The sequence below is a fragment of the Physella acuta genome, unplaced genomic scaffold (assembly GCF_028476545.2).
Source record: "Physella acuta isolate Inbredline_101_S28 unplaced genomic scaffold, ASM2847654v3 ptg001145l, whole genome shotgun sequence".
Lineage (NCBI taxonomy): Eukaryota > Metazoa > Mollusca > Gastropoda > Physidae > Physella > Physella acuta.
The window spans coordinates 102,098-118,506 of NW_026732662.1; the positions used below are offsets into that span (position 1 = coordinate 102,098).

Consider the following 16,409-nt stretch of genomic DNA (forward strand, 5'->3'; position numbering starts at 1 on the left):
TAATAATTGGCGATAAAAAATAATCGCGTTCGCTAAATCGTGACGTTAAAAACTTGCATTTACATTCCTCTCAGACCCAAACTAATTGAACCTTAAAGCATGAACGATATTCATGACTTGCTGACGGGTCGCTTTCACCTGTCACTTATCAATACACAGGTATAATGAGATGACACTGCAAATGCACTTTATTTAAAACACGTATTAGTGTACGTCTTCTTTGTATATCTACATAATTAAAACATCGTGTCACTCTTAATTCGATAGATAGAAAATTCAATGCATAATACATTTCGACTAGGCCTACCTCTTTTTTAAGTAAGGAATCTAAAGAGTGGTGTAGGTCTATTATAAGGCTACGAGCCGGCCCGCGGCATAACATACGCCGCTATTTAGTTGTTTCTAATTTTCAATAATTCATAATTTGTAAATTCGACAGTACCAACGCTGACACTGAAAATATTTCTTTAAAACACTATAAGTAGCTCGTTAAGGACCATAACCCCCCCCCCCCCCCCCCTACGTTTAAAATCGTTGGCTCTGCTTGTAAACATTTAGAGTGAACACAGCTCACTAAAACCATGTAGGGGTGGGGGAGGTAGGGAGAGCGTTTGCAGCTTGTTTTCTAACGGCTCGAAGAGGAGAAATATATATATAGATAGTCTTATATTGATATTCAAAGATGATCATTTTCTGTTTCTCTTATCTGTGCGTATATACAATCTTGTTATTTTAAACTTTTTTTTCCAAGCTTTTATTTAACTTTCTGTGTTGTTTTTGCTTCGTCTGTGTTTGGTCGGAACTGGCGAGCGAAATTTCAATCACTTCTACCGCATCGATTTATTCCGAACGTTTCGCGTGAGTCTAAACTGGATGAAATCTGACATAAACATTAAAATATTTAACTTTTATTTTACGACTGACCTAAGAGTCTCAGTGTAAGAAAAAGTGGCTACGACTTTCTAGTATCAATACCGTTTGTGTTTTAAAAGACCTAGCTTGTAACCTTGACCATTTACCTTCAGTGACGTCAAACGTAAAGAAAACAAAATAACTTAGCAAAGAAAACAAAATAACTTAGCAGAGCGTGGTTTCGATCCACGGACCTCTGGGTTATGGGCCCAGCACGCTTCCACTGCGCCACTCTGCTTGTGATCTATGTTTCAGTAATAAGAATATATAGTGCCTCGTATATGCTTCAAGATCTACTTGACTGCTATATTCATTGTTATTTTTGTTGATTCCTTTTGGGCCTGCTTTTAAAACACTGTTTTCTGTCTTCATTTCTGGTTGTCTACTGCGGTTGAGTGAATGGTGTGTTGTTATTTATGACCAGCATGAAAAACAAGACACATTAATTTGAATGAACAGAAGTGAAAGTAAATGTATTAGCTATCAAATAGATCATTGTTGGCCTACATGTGGTAAGAATTGATTCATCTGAATTTAATGGGTCTTTGTAAAATGCGAGAATCGAAACGCGAAATGTCGAGGCGGTAAATTGCGAGAAGTGTGCGAAGACGACATGTCACGTGACGATATCTCTCGAATTTTACCCGCATCACGATCAGGTGTGTGGCTAAATTGCGCGGATATCTGCCAAAATTTTACCGCACCCTATGATTTCAATAGGTCAACTTGGTTTCCAGACTTTAATGTTAAAACACTTTATTGAAGTTGTTATTGTTAAATTGTTGCCGCTTTCCTCAAGCACATTTCAACGTAAATGAGCCTGACGTTACAGCCCTTCGCGCACCTTAATTTTTTTTCGATCAATGAACAACATCTATCTATAGATATCTGAATACTATAAAAATGTAGACATAAAAATAGTTGGGCTCGTCCGGGATTTGAACCCGGGACCTCTCGCACCCTAAGCGAGAATCATACCCCTAGACCAACGAGCCGTTATTATCGTTCTCAAATCATGTTTGTAATAACATCTTTTTATCTAAATCTATTTTTGAGCTGACACTTGTTCTAAATCACATTTCATTTTTTTTTCTTTGCAGTACGAATGTGTCCTCACCGCAGTAAAATGTATTGAAAGGTTAAATTGTGATCCAAAGGAGGTGAGCTACAAACTGGGCCGAAATATCAAGAATACTAGCATCGACTAAGGAATCAAGGAGATCCTGAAGCGTTTAAAGCAAAGTGGTCGACCTGAAGATCTCCTCCTACCCCCTCACTAATACTCTCGATTATTTAACCTTCTTCTGTAGGCGTAGTTATTTAAAAAAATGTGGAAATAAAAATATTTGGGCTCGTCCGGGATTTGAACCCGGGACCTCTCGCACCCAAAGCGAGAATCATACCCCTAGACCAACGAGCCGTTACATTTTTCCCTTATCTACTTATATTAGGAAAGATGTTAATAATTGGCGATAAAAAATAATCGCGTTCGCTAAATCGTGACGTTAAAAACTTGCATTTACATTCCTCTCAGACCCAAACTAATTGAACCTTAAAGCATGAACGATATTCATGACTTGCTGACGGGTCGCTTTCACCTGTCACTTATCAATACACAGGTATAATGAGATGACACTGCAAATGCACTTTATTTAAAACACGTATTAGTGTACGTCTTCTTTGTATATCTACATAATTAAAACATCGTGTCACTCTTAATTCGATAGATAGAAAATTCAATGCATAATACATTTCGACTAGGCCTACCTCTTTTTTAAGTAAGGAATCTAAAGAGTGGTGTAGGTCTATTATAAGGCTACGAGCCGGCCCGCGGCATAACATACGCCGCTATTTAGTTGTTTCTAATTTTCAATAATTCATAATTTGTAAATTCGACAGTACCAACGCTGACACTGAAAATATTTCTTTAAAACACTATAAGTAGCTCGTTAAGGACCATAACCCCCCCCCCCCCCCTACGTTTAAAATCGTTGGCTCTGCTTGTAAACATTTAGAGTGAACACAGCTCACTAAAACCATGTAGGGGTGGGGGAGGTAGGGAGAGCGTTTGCAGCTTGTTTTCTAACGGCTCGAAGAGGAGAAATATATATATAGATAGTCTTATATTGATATTCAAAGATGATCATTTTCTGTTTCTCTTATCTGTGCGTATATACAATCTTGTTATTTTAAACTTTTTTTTCCAAGCTTTTATTTAACTTTCTGTGTTGTTTTTGCTTCGTCTGTGTTTGGTCGGAACTGGCGAGCGAAATTTCAATCACTTCTACCGCATCGATTTATTCCGAACGTTTCGCGTGAGTCTAAACTGGATGAAATCTGACATAAACATTAAAATATTTAACTTTTATTTTACGACTGACCTAAGAGTCTCAGTGTAAGAAAAAGTGGCTACGACTTTCTAGTATCAATACCGTTTGTGTTTTAAAAGACCTAGCTTGTAACCTTGACCATTTACCTTCAGTGACGTCAAACGTAAAGAAAACAAAATAACTTAGCAAAGAAAACAAAATAACTTAGCAGAGCGTGGTTTCGATCCACGGACCTCTGGGTTATGGGCCCAGCACGCTTCCACTGCGCCACTCTGCTTGTGATCTATGTTTCAGTAATAAGAATATATAGTGCCTCGTATATGCTTCAAGATCTACTTGACTGCTATATTCATTGTTATTTTTGTTGATTCCTTTTGGGCCTGCTTTTAAAACACTGTTTTCTGTCTTCATTTCTGGTTGTCTACTGCGGTTGAGTGAATGGTGTGTTGTTATTTATGACCAGCATGAAAAACAAGACACATTAATTTGAATGAACAGAAGTGAAAGTAAATGTATTAGCTATCAAATAGATCATTGTTGGCCTACATGTGGTAAGAATTGATTCATCTGAATTTAATGGGTCTTTGTAAAATGCGAGAATCGAAACGCGAAATGTCGAGGCGGTAAATTGCGAGAAGTGTGCGAAGACGACATGTCACGTGACGATATCTCTCGAATTTTACCCGCATCACGATCAGGTGTGTGGCTAAATTGCGCGGATATCTGCCAAAATTTTACCGCACCCTATGATTTCAATAGGTCAACTTGGTTTCCAGACTTTAATGTTAAAACACTTTATTGAAGTTGTTATTGTTAAATTGTTGCCGCTTTCCTCAAGCACATTTCAACGTAAATGAGCCTGACGTTACAGCCCTTCGCGCACCTTAATTTTTTTTCGATCAATGAACAACATCTATCTATAGATATCTGAATACTATAAAAATGTAGACATAAAAATAGTTGGGCTCGTCCGGGATTTGAACCCGGGACCTCTCGCACCCTAAGCGAGAATCATACCCCTAGACCAACGAGCCGTTATTATCGTTCTCAAATCATGTTTGTAATAACATCTTTTTATCTAAATCTATTTTTGAGCTGACACTTGTTCTAAATCACATTTCATTTTTTTTTCTTTGCAGTACGAATGTGTCCTCACCGCAGTAAAATGTATTGAAAGGTTAAATTGTGATCCAAAGGAGGTGAGCTACAAACTGGGCCGAAATATCAAGAATACTAGCATCGACTAAGGAATCAAGGAGATCCTGAAGCGTTTAAAGCAAAGTGGTCGACCTGAAGATCTCCTCCTACCCCCTCACTAATACTCTCGATTATGTAACCTTCTTCTGTAGGCGTAGTTATTTAAAAAAATGTGGAAATAAAAATATTTGGGCTCGTCCGGGATTTGAACCCGGGACCTCTCGCACCCAAAGCGAGAATCATACCCCTAGACCAACGAGCCGTTACATTTTTCCCTTATCTACTTATATTAGGAAAGATGTTAATAATTGGCGATAAAAAATAATCGCGTTCGCTAAATCGTGACGTTAAAAACTTGCATTTACATTCCTCTCAGACCCAAACTAATTGAACCTTAAAGCATGAACGATATTCATGACTTGCTGACGGGTCGCTTTCACCTGTCACTTATCAATACACAGGTATAATGAGATGACACTGCAAATGCACTTTATTTAAAACACGTATTAGTGTACGTCTTCTTTGTATATCTACATAATTAAAACATCGTGTCACTCTTAATTCGATAGATAGAAAATTCAATGCATAATACATTTCGACTAGGCCTACCTCTTTTTTAAGTAAGGAATCTAAAGAGTGGTGTAGGTCTATTATAAGGCTACGAGCCGGCCCGCGGCATAACATACGCCGCTATTTAGTTGTTTCTAATTTTCAATAATTCATAATTTGTAAATTCGACAGTACCAACGCTGACACTGAAAATATTTCTTTAAAACACTATAAGTAGCTCGTTAAGGACCATAACCCCCCCCCCCCCCCTACGTTTAAAATCGTTGGCTCTGCTTGTAAACATTTAGAGTGAACACAGCTCACTAAAACCATGTAGGGGTGGGGGAGGTAGGGAGAGCGTTTGCAGCTTGTTTTCTAACGGCTCGAAGAGGAGAAATATATATATAGATAGTCTTATATTGATATTCAAAGATGATCATTTTCTGTTTCTCTTATCTGTGCGTATATACAATCTTGTTATTTTAAACTTTTTTTTCCAAGCTTTTATTTAACTTTCTGTGTTGTTTTTGCTTCGTCTGTGTTTGGTCGGAACTGGCGAGCGAAATTTCAATCACTTCTACCGCATCGATTTATTCCGAACGTTTCGCGTGAGTCTAAACTGGATGAAATCTGACATAAACATTAAAGTATTTAACTTTTATTTTACGACTGACCTAAGAGTGAAAAACTCAGTGTAAGAAAAAGTGGCTACGACTTTCTAGTACCAATACCGTTTGTGTTTTAAAAGACCTAGCTTGTAACCTTGACCATTTACCTTTAGTGACGTCAAACGTAAAGAAAACAAAATAACTTAGCAAAGAAAACAAAATAACTTAGCAGAGCGTGGTTTCGATCCACGGACCTCTGGGTTATGGGCCCAGCACGCTTCCACTGCGCCACTCTGCTTGTGATCTATGTTTCAGTAATAAGAATATATAGTGCCTCGTATATGCTTCAAGATCTACTTGACTGCTATATTCATTGTTATTTTTGTTGATTCCTTTTGGGCCTGCTTTTAAAACACTGTTTTCTGTCTTCATTTCTGGTTGTCTACTGCGGTTGAGTGAATGGTGTGTTGTTATTTATGACCAGCATGAAAAACAAGACACATTAATTTGAATGAACAGAAGTGAAAGTAAATGTATTAGCTATCAAATAGATCATTGTTGGCCTACATGTGGTAAGAATTGATTCATCTGAATTTAATGGGTCTTTGTAAAATGCGAGAATCGAAACGCGAAATGTCGAGGCGGTAAATTGCGAGAAGTGTGCGAAGACGACATGTCACGTGACGATATCTCTCGAATTTTACCCGCATCACGATCAGGTGTGTGGCTAAATTGCGCGGATATCTGCCAAAATTTTACCGCACCCTATGATTTCAATAGGTCAACTTGGTTTCCAGACTTTAATGTTAAAACACTTTATTGAAGTTGTTATTGTTAAATTGTTGCCGCTTTCCTCAAGCACATTTCAACGTAAATGAGCCTGACGTTACAGCCCTTCGCGCACCTTAATTTTTTTTCGATCAATGAACAACATCTATCTATAGATATCTGAATACTATAAAAATGTAGACATAAAAATAGTTGGGCTCGTCCGGGATTTGAACCCGGGACCTCTCGCACCCTAAGCGAGAATCATACCCCTAGACCAACGAGCCGTTATTATCGTTCTCAAATCATGTTTGTAATAACATCTTTTTATCTAAATCTATTTTTGAGCTGACACTTGTTCTAAATCACATTTCATTTTTTTTTCTTTGCAGTACGAATGTGTCCTCACCGCAGTAAAATGTATTGAAAGGTTAAATTGTGATCAAAAGGAGGTGAGCTACAAACTGGGCCGAAATATCAAGAATACTAGCATCGACTAAGGAATCAAGGAGATCCTGAAGCGTTTAAAGCAAAGTGGTCGACCTGAAGATCTCCTCCTACCCCCTCACTAATACTCTCGATTATTTAACCTTCTTCTGTAGGCGTAGTTATTTTAAAAAATGTGGAAATAAAAATATTTGGGCTCGTCCGGGATTTGAACCCGGGACCTCTCGCACCCAAAGCGAGAATCATACCCCTAGACCAACGAGCCGTTACATTTTTCCCTTATCTACTTATATTAGGAAAGATGTTAATAATTGGCGATAAAAAATAATCGCGTTCGCTAAATCGTGACGTTAAAAACTTGCATTTACATTCCTCTCAGACCCAAACTAATTGAACCTTAAAGCATGAACAATATTCATGACTTGCTGACGGGTCGCTTTCACCTGTCACTTATCAATACACAGGTATAATGAGATGACACTGCAAATGCACTTTATTTAAAGCACGTATTAGTGTACGTCTTCTTTGTATATCTACATAATTAAAACATCGTGTCACTCTTAATTCGATAGATAGAAAATTCAATGCATAATACATTTCGACTACCTCTTTTTTAAGTAAGGAATCTAAAGAGTGGTGTAGGTCTATTATAAGGCTATAGTCTTATATTGATATTCAAAGAGGATCATTTTCTGTTTCTCTTATCTGTGCGTATATACAATCTTGTTATTTTAAACGTTTTTTTCCAAGCTTTTATTTAACTTTCTGTGTTGTTTGTGCTTCGTCTGTGTTTGGTCGGAACTGGCGAGCGAAATTTCAATCACTTCTACCGCATCGATTTATTCCGAACGTTTCGCGTGAGTCTAAACTGGATGAAATCTGACATAAACATTAAAATATTTAACTTTTATTTTACGACTGACCTAAGAGTGAAAAACTCAGTGTAAGAAAAAGTGGCTACGACTTTCTAGTATCAATACCGTTTGTGTTTTAAAAGACCTAGCTTGTAACCTTGACCATTTACCTTCAGTGACGTCAAACGTAAAGAAAACAAAATAACTTAGCAAAGAAAACAAAATAACTTAGCAGAGCGTGGTTTCGATCCACGGACCTCTGGGTTATGGGCCCAGCACGCTTCCACTGCGCCACTCTGCTTGTGATCTATGTTTCAGTAATAAGAATATATAGTGCCTCGTATATGCTTCAAGATCTACTTGACTGCTATATTCATTGTTATTTTTGTTGATTCCTTTTGGGCCTGCTTTTAAAACACTGTTTTCTGTCTTCATTTCTGGTTGTCTACTGCGGTTGAGTGAATGGTGTGTTGTTATTTATGACCAGCATGAAAAACAAGACACATTAATTTGAATGAACAGAAGTGAAAGTAAATGTATTAGCTATCAAATAGATCATTGTTGGCCTACATGTGGTAAGAATTGATTCATCTGAATTTAATGGGTCTTTGTAAAATGCGAGAATCGAAACGCGAAATGTCGAGGCGGTAAATTGCGAGAAGTGTGCGAAGACGACATGTCACGTGACGATATCTCTCGAATTTTACCCGCATCACGATCAGGTGTGTGGCTAAATTGCGCGGATATCTGCCAAAATTTTACCGCACCCTATGATTTCAATAGGTCAACTTGGTTTCCAGACTTTAATGTTAAAACACTTTATTGAAGTTGTTATTGTTAAATTGTTGCCGCTTTCCTCAAGCACATTTCAACGTAAATGAGCCTGACGTTACAGCCCTTCGCGCACCTTAATTTTTTTTCGATCAATGAACAACATCTATCTATAGATATCTGAATACTATAAAAATGTAGACATAAAAATAGTTGGGCTCGTCCGGGATTTGAACCCGGGACCTCTCGCACCCTAAGCGAGAATCATACCCCTAGACCAACGAGCCGTTATTATCGTTCTCAAATCATGTTTGTAATAACATCTTTTTATCTAAATCTATTTTTGAGCTGACACTTGTTCTAAATCACATTTCATTTTTTTTTCTTTGCAGTACGAATGTGTCCTCACCGCAGTAAAATGTATTGAAAGGTTAAATTGTGATCCAAAGGAGGTGAGCTACAAACTGGGCCGAAATATCAAGAATACTAGCATCGACTAAGGAATCAAGGAGATCCTGAAGCGTTTAAAGCAAAGTGGTCGACCTGAAGATCTCCTCCTACCCCCTCACTAATACTCTCGATTATTTAACCTTCTTCTGTAGGCGTAGTTATTTAAAAAAATGTGGAAATAAAAATATTTGGGCTCGTCCGGGATTTGAACCCGGGACCTCTCGCACCCAAAGCGAGAATCATACCCCTAGACCAACGAGCCGTTACATTTTTTCCCTTATCTACTTATATTAGGAAAGATGTTAATAATTGGCGATAAAAAATAATCGCGTTCGCTAAATCGTGACGTTAAAAACTTGCATTTACATTCCTCTCAGACCCAAACTAATTGAACCTTAAAGCATGAACGATATTCATGACTTGCTGACGGGTCGCTTTCACCTGTCACTTATCAATACACAGGTATAATGAGATGACACTGCAAATGCACTTTATTTAAAACACGTATTAGTGTACGTCTTCTTTGTATATCTACATAATTAAAACATCGTGTCACTCTTAATTCGATAGATAGAAAATTCAATGCATAATACATTTCGACTACCTCTTTTTAAAGTAAGGAATCTAAAGAGTGGTGTAGGTCTATTATAAGGCTATAGTCTTATATTGATATTCAAAGAGGATCATTTTCTGTTTCTCTTATCTGTGCGTATATACAATCTTGTTATTTTAAACGTTTTTTTCCAAGCTTTTATTTAACTTTCTGTGTTGTTTGTGCTTCGTCTGTGTTTGGTCGGAACTGGCGAGCGAAATTTCAATCACTTCTACCGCATCGATTTATTCCGAACGTTTCGCGTGAGTCTAAACTGGATGAAATCTGACATAAACATTAAAATATTTAACTTTTATTTTACGACTGACCTAAGAGTGAAAAACTCAGTGTAAGAAAAAGTGGCTACGACTTTCTAGTATCAATACCGTTTGTGTTTTAAAAGACCTAGCTTGTAACCTTGACCATTTACCTTCAGTGACGTCAAACGTAAAGAAAACAAAATAACTTAGCAAAGAAAACAAAATAACTTAGCAGAGCGTGGTTTCGATCCACGGACCTCTGGGTTATGGGCCCAGCACGCTTCCACTGCGCCACTCTGCTTGTGATCTATGTTTCAGTAATAAGAATATATAGTGCCTCGTATATGCTTCAAGATCTACTTGACTGCTATATTCATTGTTATTTTTGTTGATTCCTTTTGGGCCTGCTTTTAAAACACTGTTTTCTGTCTTCATTTCTGGTTGTCTACTGCGGTTGAGTGAATGGTGTGTTGTTATTTATGACCAGCATGAAAAAAAAGACACATTAATTTGAATGAACAGAAGTGAAAGTAAATGTATTAGCTATCAAATAGATCATTGTTGGCCTACATGTGGTAAGAATTGATTCATCTGAATTTAATGGGTCTTTGTAAAATGCGAGAATCGAAACGCGAAATGTCGAGGCGGTAAATTGCGAGAAGTGTGCGAAGACGACATGTCACGTGACGATATCTCTCGAATTTTACCCGCATCACGATCAGGTGTGTGGCTAAATTGCGCGGATATCTGCCAAAATTTTACCGCACCCTATGATTTCAATAGGTCAACTTGGTTTCCAGACTTTAATGTTAAAACACTTTATTGAAGTTATTATTGTTAAATTGTTGCCGCTTTCCTCAAGCACATTTCAACGTAAATGAGCCTGACGTTACAGCCCTTCGCGCACCTTAATTTTTTTTCGATCAATGAACAACATCTATCTATAGATATCTGAATACTATAAAAAATTATCGTTCTCAAATCATGTTTGTAATAACATCTTTTTATCTAAATCTATTTTTGAGCTGACACTTGTTCTAAATCACATTTCATTTTTTTTCTTTGCAGTACGAATGTGTCCTCACCGCAGTAAAATGTATTGAAAGGTTAAATTGTGATCAAAAGGAGGTGAGCTACAAACTGGGCCGAAATATCAAGAACACTAGCATCGACTAAGGAATCAAGGAGATCCTGAAGCGTTTAAAGCAAAGTGGTCGACCTGAAGATCTCCTCCTACCCCCTCACTAATACTCTCGATTATTTAACCTTCTTCTGTAGGCGTAGTTATTTAAAAAAATGTGGAAATAAAAATATTTGGGCTCGTCCGGGATTTGAACCCGGGACCTCTCGCACCCAAAGCGAGAATCATACCCCTAGACCAACGAGCCGTTACATTTTTCCCTTATCTACTTATATTAGGAAAGATGTTAATAATTGGCGATAAAAAATAATCGCGTTCGCTAAATCGTGACGTTAAAAACTTGCATTTACATTCCTCTCAGACCCAAACTAATTGAACCTTAAAGCATGAACGATATTCATGACTTGCTGACGGGTCGCTTTCACCTGTCACTTATCAATACACAGGTATAATGAGATGACACTGCAAATGCACTTTATTTAAAACACGTATTAGTGTACGTCTTCTTTGTATATCTACATAATTAAAACATCGTGTCACTCTTAATTCGATAGATAGAAAATTCAATGCATAATACATTTCGACTACCTCTTTTTTAAGTAAGGAATCTAAAGAGTGGTATAGGTCTATTATAAGGCTATAGTCTTATATTGATATTCAAAGAGGATCATTTTCTGTTTCTCTTATCTGTGCGTATATACAATCTTGTTATTTTAAACTTTTTTTTCCAAGCTTTTATTTAACTTTCTGTGTTGTTTTTGCTTCGTCTGTGTTTGGTCGGAACTGGCGAGCGAAATTTCAATCACTTCTACCGCATCGATTTATTCCGAACGTTTCGCGTGAGTCTAAACTGGATGAAATCTGACATAAACATTAAAATATTTAACTTTTATTTTACGACTGACCTAAGAGTGAAAAACTCAGTGTAAGAAAAAGTGGCTACGACTTTCTAGTATCAATACCGTTTGTGTTTTAAAAGACCTAGCTTGTAACCTTGACCATTTACCTTCAGTGACGTCAAACGTAAAGAAAACAAAATAACTTAGCAAAGAAAACAAAATAACTTAGCAGAGCGTGGTTTCGATCCACGGACCTCTGGGTTATGGGCCCAGCACGCTTCCACTGCGCCACTCTGCTTGTGATCTATGTTTCAGTAATAAGAATATATAGTGCCTCGTATATGCTTCAAGATCTACTTGACTGCTATATTCATTGTTATTTTTGTTGATTCCTTTTGGGCCTGCTTTTAAAACACTGTTTTCTGTCTTCATTTCTGGTTGTCTACTGCGGTTGAGTGAATGGTGTGTTGTTATTTATGACCAGCATGAAAAAAAAGACACATTAATTTGAATGAACAGAAGTGAAAGTAAATGTATTAGCTATCAAATAGATCATTGTTGGCCTACATGTGGTAAGAATTGATTCATCTGAATTTAATGGGTCTTTGTAAAATGCGAGAATCGAAACGCGAAATGTCGAGGCGGTAAATTGCGAGAAGTGTGCGAAGACGACATGTCACGTGACGATATCTCTCGAATTTTACCCGCATCATGATCAGGTGTGTGGCTAAATTGCGCGGATATCTGCCAAAATTTTACCGCACCCTATGATTTCAATAGGTCAACTTGGTTTCCAGACTTTAATGTTAAAACACTTTATTGAAGTTGTTATTGTTAAATTGTTGCCGCTTTCCTCAAGCACATTTCAACGTAAATGAGCCTGACGTTACAGCCCTTCACGCACCTTAATTTTTTTTCGATCAATGAACAACATCTATCTATAGATATCTGAATACTATAAAATGTAGACATAAAAATAGTTGGGCTCGTCCGGGATTTGAACCCGGGACCTCTCGCACCCTAAGCGAGAATCATACCCCTAGACCAACGAGCCGTTATTATAGTTCTCAAATCATGTTTGTAATAACATCTTTTTATCTAAATCTATTTTTGAGCTGACACTTGTTCTAAATCACATTTCATTTTTTTTCTTTGCAGTACGAATGTGTCCTCACCAACGAGCCGTTATTATCGTTCTCAAATCATGTTTGTAATAACATCTTTTTATCTAAATCTATTTTTGAGCTGACACTTGTTCTAAATCACATTTCATTTTTTTTCTTTGCAGTACGAATGTGTCCTCACCGCAGTAAAATGTATTTGAAAGGTTTAATTGTGATCCAAAGGAGGTGAGCTACAAACTAGGCCGAAATATCAAGAATACTAGCATCGACTAAGGAATCAAGGAGATCCTGAAGCGTTTAAAGCAAAGTGGTCGACCTGAAGATCTCCTCCTACCCCCTCACTAAAATACTCTCGATTATTTAACCTTCTTCTGTAGGCGTAGTTATTTAAAAAAATGTGGAAATAAAAATATTTGGGCTCGTCCGGGATTTGAACCCGGGACCTCTCGCACCCAAAGCGAGAATCATACCCCTAGACCAACGAGCCGTTACATTTTTCCCTTATCTACTTGTGACCTACTTAGGTCTGTTTTGCTTTATGTATATTTAATCTCCTGAGTTGCGTATTTGTCCTTGGGAGAATTGTCAGTTCACTGGTACAACCCGGTCAACTGAACGCTATCACATCGTGTGATTGTAAGTTTAATCCCTGGCAGAACCTCAACCAATGGACTTGCGACCGTGAGGATCCTTGACTGACCCTCAACCAATAGTCGTAAGACTTTTGAGTTATTTCCCCTTACTCTGAGTTGTATTTAATCACGGGATTCTCAAGTCCAGAGGCCGCCAGATTGACCTAGGGACCAGGAGAGGTGTGCCTGTGGTTAGGTACGCCATTTTGCAGTATTGTTATTTTGTGACATGATTTCACCTTTTGTATAAGGAATTATGTGACTAGTTGTAGTTTACTGAATTTGTGTTCTGGTGTATTATTACACCTTTTTGACTATCGGTGATAGTTTAACCTGTATAAGGATTTCTATTGTTGTAGAGGCAAATTGTCTCTCCTTGGTCTTTTGTTGTAATTATTATGAGGCCAGTTCAGTTGTGTGTATTAATGATTTATCACAGCTGTGATATTGTGATTTTTCTCAAACTGTAAGTTGGAGTTGAGTTTATTTATATTACACTGAGAATCTGTACATTTTGATCTTACCTAGTGTCATTTTCTTGTACATAAATTAAAAAGGTATTCATAGTTTAAGGCGGGTGAGTCTCTTTGATTTGTCGTGATTTACCCCTAGACTGAATTAACGAGCTCACGGCAAGTTGTTGAGATTCCGTTACAACGTCTTCTATCGGTACCATACCAAACGAACCTGGGGCGTCCGCTTCCTCCGCGGCTGTCGGAGGTCGGACATAACATACTTATATTAGGAAAGATGTTAATAATTGGCGATAAAAAATAATCGAGTTCGCTAAATCGTGACGTTAAAAACTTGCATTTACATTCCTCTCAGACCCAAACTAATTGAACCTTAAAGCATGAACGATATTCATGACTTGCTGACGGGTCGCTTTCACCTGTCACTTATCAATACACAGGTATAATGAGATGACACTACAAATGCACTTTATTTAAGACACGTATTAGTGTACGCCTTCTTTGTATATCTACATAATTAAAACATCGTGTCACTCTTAATTCGATAGATAGAAAATTCAATGCATAATACATTTCGACTACCTCTTTTTTAAGTAAGGAATCTAAAGAGTGTTGTAGGTCTATTATAAGGCTATAGTCTTATATTGATATTCAAAGAGGATCATTTTCTGTTTCTCTTATCTGTGCGTATATACAATCTTGTTATTTTAAACGTTTTTTTCCAAGCTTTTATTTAACTTTCTGTGTTGTTTTTGCTTCGTCTGTGTTTGGTCGGAACTGGCGAGCGAAATTTCAATCACTTCTACCGCATCGATTTATTCCGAACGTTTCGCGTGAGTCTAAACTGGATGAAATCTGACATAAACATTAAAATATTTAACTTTTATTTTACGACTGACCTAAGAGTGAAAAACTCAGTGTAAGAAAAAGTGGCTACGACTTTCTAGTATCAATACCGTTTGTGTTTTAAAAGACCTAGCTTGTAACCTTGACCATTTACCTTCAGTGACGTCAAACGTAAAGAAAACAAAATAACTTAGCAAAGAAAACAAAATAACTTAGCAGAGCGTGGTTTCGATCCACGGACCTCTGGGTTATGGGCCCAGCACGCTTCCACTGCGCCACTCTGCTTGTGATCTATGTTTCAGTAATAAGAATATATAGTGCCTCGTATATGCTTCAAGATCTACTTGACTGCTATATTCATTGTTATTTTTGTTGATTCCTTTTGGGCCTGCTTTTAAAACACTGTTTTCTGTCTTCATTTCTGGTTGTCTACTGCGGTTGAGTGAATGGTGTGTTGTTATTTATGACCAGCATGAAAAAAAAGACACATTAATTTGAATGAACAGAAGTGAAAGTAAATGCATTAGCTATCAAATAGATCATTGTTGGCCTACATGTGGTAAGAATTGATTCATCTGAATTTAATGGGTCTTTGTAAAATGCGAGAATCGAAACGCGAAATTTCGAGGCGGTAAATTGCGAGAAGTGTGCGAAGACGACATGTCACGTGACGATATCTCTCGAATTTTACCCGCATCACGATCAGGTGTGTGGCTAAATTGCGCGGATATCTGCCAAAATTTTACCGCACCCTATGATTTCAATAGGTCAACTTGGTTTCCAGACTTTAATGTTAAAACACTTTATTGAAGTTGTTATTGTTAAATTGTTGCCGCTTTCCTCAAGCACATTTCAACGTAAATGAGCCTGACGTTACAGCCCTTCACGCACCTTAATTTTTTTTCGATCAATGAACAACATCTATCTATAGATATCTGAATACTATAAAATGTAGACATAAAAATAGTTGGGCTCGTCCGGGATTTGAACCCGGGACCTCTCGCACCCTAAGCGAGAATCATACCCCTAGACCAACGAGCCGTTATTATCGTTCTCAAATCATGTTTGTAATAACATCTTTTTATCTAAATCTATTTTTGAGCTGACACTTGTTCTAAATCACATTTCATTTTTTTTTCTTTGCAGTACGAATCTGTCCTCACCGCAGTAAAATGTATTTGAAAGGTTAAATTGTGATCCAAAGGAGGTGAGCTACAAACTAGGCCAAAATATCAAGAACACTAGCATCGACTAAGGAATCAAGGAGATCCTGAAGCGTTTAAAGCAAAGTGGTCGACCTGAAGATCTCCTCCTACCCCCTCACTAAAATACTCTCGATTATTTAACCTTCTTCTGTAGGCGTAGTTATTTTAAAAAATGTGGAAATAAAAATATTTGGGCTCGTCCGGGATTTGAACCCGGGACCTCTCGCACCCAAAGCGAGAATCATACCCCTAGACCAACGAGCCGTTACATTTTTCCCTTATCTACTTATATTAGGAAAGATGTTAATAATTGGCGATAAAAAATAATCGCGTTCGCTAAATCGTGACGTTAAAAACTTGCAATTACATTCCTCTCAGACCCAAACTAATTGAACCTTAAAGCATGAACAA

General features: G+C 37.5%; 20 non-coding genes across 20 annotated transcripts; all 20 read right to left on the minus strand.

The window, feature by feature from the left end:
* Positions 1-1,078: 1,078 nt before the first annotated feature.
* Positions 1,079-1,150, minus strand: Trnam-cau (transfer RNA methionine (anticodon CAU)). Its single transcript has one exon. It is a non-coding gene; the product is annotated as a tRNA-Met (tRNA).
* A 685-nt stretch (positions 1,151-1,835) lies between these two features.
* On the minus strand, positions 1,836-1,907 carry Trnap-agg (transfer RNA proline (anticodon AGG)). Its single transcript has one exon. It is a non-coding gene; the product is annotated as a tRNA-Pro (tRNA).
* A 353-nt stretch (positions 1,908-2,260) lies between these two features.
* On the minus strand, positions 2,261-2,332 carry Trnap-ugg (transfer RNA proline (anticodon UGG)). The gene has a single exon. It is a non-coding gene; the product is annotated as a tRNA-Pro (tRNA).
* Positions 2,333-3,447: 1,115 nt separating this feature from the next.
* Trnam-cau (transfer RNA methionine (anticodon CAU)) lies at positions 3,448-3,519 on the minus strand. The gene has a single exon. It is a non-coding gene; the product is annotated as a tRNA-Met (tRNA).
* Positions 3,520-4,204: 685 nt separating this feature from the next.
* Positions 4,205-4,276, minus strand: Trnap-agg (transfer RNA proline (anticodon AGG)). Its single transcript has one exon. It is a non-coding gene; the product is annotated as a tRNA-Pro (tRNA).
* A 353-nt stretch (positions 4,277-4,629) lies between these two features.
* Trnap-ugg (transfer RNA proline (anticodon UGG)) lies at positions 4,630-4,701 on the minus strand. Its single transcript has one exon. It is a non-coding gene; the product is annotated as a tRNA-Pro (tRNA).
* Positions 4,702-5,822: 1,121 nt separating this feature from the next.
* Positions 5,823-5,894, minus strand: Trnam-cau (transfer RNA methionine (anticodon CAU)). The gene has a single exon. It is a non-coding gene; the product is annotated as a tRNA-Met (tRNA).
* A 685-nt stretch (positions 5,895-6,579) lies between these two features.
* On the minus strand, positions 6,580-6,651 carry Trnap-agg (transfer RNA proline (anticodon AGG)). Its single transcript has one exon. It is a non-coding gene; the product is annotated as a tRNA-Pro (tRNA).
* Positions 6,652-7,004: 353 nt separating this feature from the next.
* On the minus strand, positions 7,005-7,076 carry Trnap-ugg (transfer RNA proline (anticodon UGG)). The gene has a single exon. It is a non-coding gene; the product is annotated as a tRNA-Pro (tRNA).
* An 818-nt stretch (positions 7,077-7,894) lies between these two features.
* On the minus strand, positions 7,895-7,966 carry Trnam-cau (transfer RNA methionine (anticodon CAU)). The gene has a single exon. It is a non-coding gene; the product is annotated as a tRNA-Met (tRNA).
* A 685-nt stretch (positions 7,967-8,651) lies between these two features.
* Trnap-agg (transfer RNA proline (anticodon AGG)) lies at positions 8,652-8,723 on the minus strand. The gene has a single exon. It is a non-coding gene; the product is annotated as a tRNA-Pro (tRNA).
* Positions 8,724-9,076: 353 nt separating this feature from the next.
* On the minus strand, positions 9,077-9,148 carry Trnap-ugg (transfer RNA proline (anticodon UGG)). Its single transcript has one exon. It is a non-coding gene; the product is annotated as a tRNA-Pro (tRNA).
* An 819-nt stretch (positions 9,149-9,967) lies between these two features.
* On the minus strand, positions 9,968-10,039 carry Trnam-cau (transfer RNA methionine (anticodon CAU)). The gene has a single exon. It is a non-coding gene; the product is annotated as a tRNA-Met (tRNA).
* Positions 10,040-11,054: 1,015 nt separating this feature from the next.
* Trnap-ugg (transfer RNA proline (anticodon UGG)) lies at positions 11,055-11,126 on the minus strand. The gene has a single exon. It is a non-coding gene; the product is annotated as a tRNA-Pro (tRNA).
* An 818-nt stretch (positions 11,127-11,944) lies between these two features.
* On the minus strand, positions 11,945-12,016 carry Trnam-cau (transfer RNA methionine (anticodon CAU)). Its single transcript has one exon. It is a non-coding gene; the product is annotated as a tRNA-Met (tRNA).
* A 684-nt stretch (positions 12,017-12,700) lies between these two features.
* Trnap-agg (transfer RNA proline (anticodon AGG)) lies at positions 12,701-12,772 on the minus strand. The gene has a single exon. It is a non-coding gene; the product is annotated as a tRNA-Pro (tRNA).
* A 485-nt stretch (positions 12,773-13,257) lies between these two features.
* On the minus strand, positions 13,258-13,329 carry Trnap-ugg (transfer RNA proline (anticodon UGG)). Its single transcript has one exon. It is a non-coding gene; the product is annotated as a tRNA-Pro (tRNA).
* Positions 13,330-15,006: 1,677 nt separating this feature from the next.
* On the minus strand, positions 15,007-15,078 carry Trnam-cau (transfer RNA methionine (anticodon CAU)). Its single transcript has one exon. It is a non-coding gene; the product is annotated as a tRNA-Met (tRNA).
* A 684-nt stretch (positions 15,079-15,762) lies between these two features.
* Trnap-agg (transfer RNA proline (anticodon AGG)) lies at positions 15,763-15,834 on the minus strand. The gene has a single exon. It is a non-coding gene; the product is annotated as a tRNA-Pro (tRNA).
* Positions 15,835-16,190: 356 nt separating this feature from the next.
* On the minus strand, positions 16,191-16,262 carry Trnap-ugg (transfer RNA proline (anticodon UGG)). Its single transcript has one exon. It is a non-coding gene; the product is annotated as a tRNA-Pro (tRNA).
* Positions 16,263-16,409: the final 147 nt, after the last annotated feature.